Source organism: Cupressus sempervirens, chromosome 4, assembly GCF_028749045.1.
Source record: "Cupressus sempervirens isolate cs-2001-9-10 chromosome 4, ASM2874904v1, whole genome shotgun sequence".
NCBI classification, from domain to species: domain Eukaryota; kingdom Viridiplantae; phylum Streptophyta; class Pinopsida; order Cupressales; family Cupressaceae; genus Cupressus; species Cupressus sempervirens.
In genome coordinates this window covers 88790076-88793881 of record NC_143121.1, presented here as the reverse complement: position 1 = coordinate 88793881, position 3806 = coordinate 88790076, and positions in this window count along the sequence as shown.

Sequence of the window (3806 nt, the reverse complement as noted above, 5' to 3'; positions counted from 1 at the left end):
CGTCCCGACTCAAGTTGAAAGATTCAATTGTTTTTATAGATGTTTCAGCAGTCGGCATCAATTCTTGATGTCCGTGGCAGACACGTCTGAATGTTTTTAATTGTAAATGTCTTAGTGTGTACACATATTCCTACCATGAGGCCAGCTGTCCACTAATATGTCCCATTCAAAGATTTGCAGCTGCCGGAGAATATAGGGTAAACAGATCTTCAGAAGCTGCATTTCACCCTGTATGGTTTCCCGCTAGTGGGGTCTTTTGATGCATTATCAAAGTGGTCTTTTGATGCATTTATCAAGTGCAATGTAAATGTGATCGTGCCTTTTTGCTTCAGGTGGAAGGACTCTTTACTTGGGAAAACTTACAGATTTGTTCCCCTTTTCCACAGTTGACATAGCATTAATTCTAAGGAATAAATCACATTTACATAAATGTTTGATTAAATTATAATGATTTTTCAATTCATTTCAGTAAAGAGTTAGCATAATTTGTTAAAAAATTTAATGGGATTTTTAATTAGATTTCAAATATAACAATAGTACTTTGTGTTTATTAGTCCCCACCTTATTGATAGGAGACTATAGTTTTTATCACATTTATGCTATTACTTTTTTTTTTCAAAAATCTAATAACATTAGAGAATGTTAAATGTATGTTAATATTATTTTAAAAATAAATATTTTTTTCATTGGTTATATTATCTTTGGTAGTGGTTTTAATTTTTTTTTTAAAATCCATTAAATACTTTCATCGTGGTTGTTTCCACATTTTATTGAAAGTAAAGTGACTTCCTCATTTTATTGAGGGGAGAGTGGCTTAAATGAAGGAGAACATGTTTTTTAATTTGGACTTAGTGGTTGCATTTTGGCATTCCTCATTAATACTATGTGTTATGTTATTTGAATGAATGAATGCTTTTTAATGACGTCCACAAGAACAGAATAATTTTAGAATTCCTTTCCATTTCTAATTATTTGAAAATGTTAATAAGATGTTTTCTTATTATTAATTTGTCTAGCTCATACTATTGTATCTTGTTGTACGAAATAAGCATTTGTATCAGGTACCAAAAAAATCTAGAAAGGCAAAGAAACATTTCAACGTCCTTATAATTAGACAGGTATTTGTGGTAAAGTTTTTATTTTGCAATTTTGTATCAATTCTAAAGATAGATATATATGACATCATTTCTTTTGATGCTTGAGAAAACTAGAAATAACATTCCTAAGAGTGTTTAATACCATAAACGTATATCCCCATTTGAGATTATCAAAGTAAAATTGAAGATTAAGGGCTTTTGGAATAACTCATTTAAATAATGAACACTTAATAGGACTTAAAAAAATATAATGAATAAATCTTCTCTCCTTTCGAGATTTTTTTGCATTTGATATACAAACTAGATTTTTAAGTAATGAATACTTAATCACATAGTACTAGATTTTCAAAAATGTCCAAACTTAAATTTGTGTTAAAGAGGCATGGGTTAATTATGTTTTGTCAAGGAGCCTTGTGTGAATTAGTAGTTAAGGAAATCTATGAAGGAAGAGGCAAAGTTTTGTAAGCTTACTGCAAATGATTTTGATATTTGACTTATTTATTTTAATTTTATTATGTCCCTCAAATGAACATGGCTTCGAATGGGATAGTCAGAGCATCTTCATAGTTCTTACCATCTAACTAACAAGGAAAGGGATGAATTTTAGTACACTAAGACAGATATATTCTACCTTCATTTAAACGATTTTCTTTTATTAAAAAAAAAGTTTGCATTTTCAACTATTTTTTAATAAGATTCTTCTTGTCCCCATCTTCATTCATCACACTACTACATTAAAACATTTATGCTCTCGACCATCATATCTAAGTAGTTTTAAAATTTCTATCTTTCCTCTATGCTTTGATAACAATTAAAACTTCTACAATCCTTAACAACTCAAATTTTGCATATTGCCAATAATATATGTTTTTGAAAATTAATAGAACCAAAACTTTGATGATTACTGTTCAATTTATTTGTATACAATTTAGTAAAATTTAAATCTCTTCTATGTTTTGTCTTTTGAGTAGTGCATGTCTCTATTTTATGTTCCAATACACTCCTCTGTTTTCTAACCAAAAGGCAGGGACTCTAGCTCTAACAAAACTCTTGTTTATATTGTATTTGTAGTGCTAATCATATGGGTTTGTAGATATGAACTTAAAACTACAAAAATAAACTAGTAAAGAATGGTTATAACATATTTATTTTAGCCACATCATAAGGAGAGCGACATACATATTCCCTCCTTATACTATAGTACACTTTTTATGCACTTTCATATTTACATACATGTTACTCCTTAATAGGTATTAATGAAATTTATCCATTCTAGGGAAACACATTTACAGTTTACTTTAATATGTCACTCACTAATGGATAGTGATACTTATCCATCCTAAGGAAACACACACACATATTTCTCTATAGATAAAAGGCACTTGTTCATCCACAAGGAACAAAAACATATTTACACTCTTGCAATGATACCAATGAATTGATCCATTTGTGGACACAATATATGCATGCACATAAAAGCTATTGATGGGTACACAAGATTGATTGATAATAAGACACATAAACCTTAATGGGTACAATAATGATACTCTCTCTCTCTCTCTCTCTCTCTCTCTCTCTCTCTCTCTCTCTCTCTCTCTCTCTCTCTCTCACACACACACACACACACACACACACACACACACATCAATAGAATAGAATCATTAGGGAAATGACCCTTTGTAATGCTCTTGCCTTTCCTATATAATCTCTTATACTTTGTAATAGCCTTCCAAATATGATATTAGTGGGTGAGACATTTCTTCAGCTAGAGTCTCTTTCACTTCTTGATTGGGTTTTAGTACTAAACCCGTTTGAATCTTTTATTTTTTCATTTTTCTTTATTTTTCTTTATTTTCATCCTCTTATGCATGGTAATGGAGATAGGATCATCAGTTTTGAGGCCTTATGTCCTTGAAGTTGGTGATGTTTTATCTCTTTGTAACATTCTCTTCTTGTCTCTTCTTCTTCTTCCTTTACCATGAGCACAACTTTTCTCACTCTCACTAAAGTGGGGACTAAATATACCATTTTAAAATGGAAGCACTTTATTTTGTGACCTATTAGCTCTTCTTATTATTTGTTTGCTCTCTCTCTCTCTCTTTCTCTCTCCAAACCTTTCACACATTTATATGTCTTTTTTTTGGAATGGTCCTCTTAGTACTATTTAATCACCTTTTGCACATTTCTTTAGGGGGTTTTAGTATTTTCCAAATCTTTCTAGACTTCCTTTGAGACCTCAAGGACCTCTATTCTTGGACCTCCTTAGGAATAGGTTGACTTAGGTTGACCTCTTGCAAAATAGGATGAATCAATTCAAACTCTTCCCTACTTGGATTTTAAGTTTCAAGGCCCAAAGTGCCTTGTGTCTCTAGATTGTTTAATCTTACTCCTAGTCTAGTGTACTTTATTTTCAATCCTTAAACTAGCACGTAAGGTGGCTTGGGATTCTCTTTTTCATCCATAAGGCTAAACATAATCCTAAAAGCTACCACGAGAAAGTGTACACATATTTATGAGACTTCAAACAACCATTTTCAAGTATTCATCAAGACCAAACATTTCCTTCTTGCGTCAAGCTTCTTCCTTCAAGGTGGTAATGGAGTTTGGCTTTTAAGGATGAGATTCATTATCCAAATCATATAACTTTCACTCTTCATCATGACATATCATATATATTCCCATTCACAAATTTTTTACTTCCATGGCTTC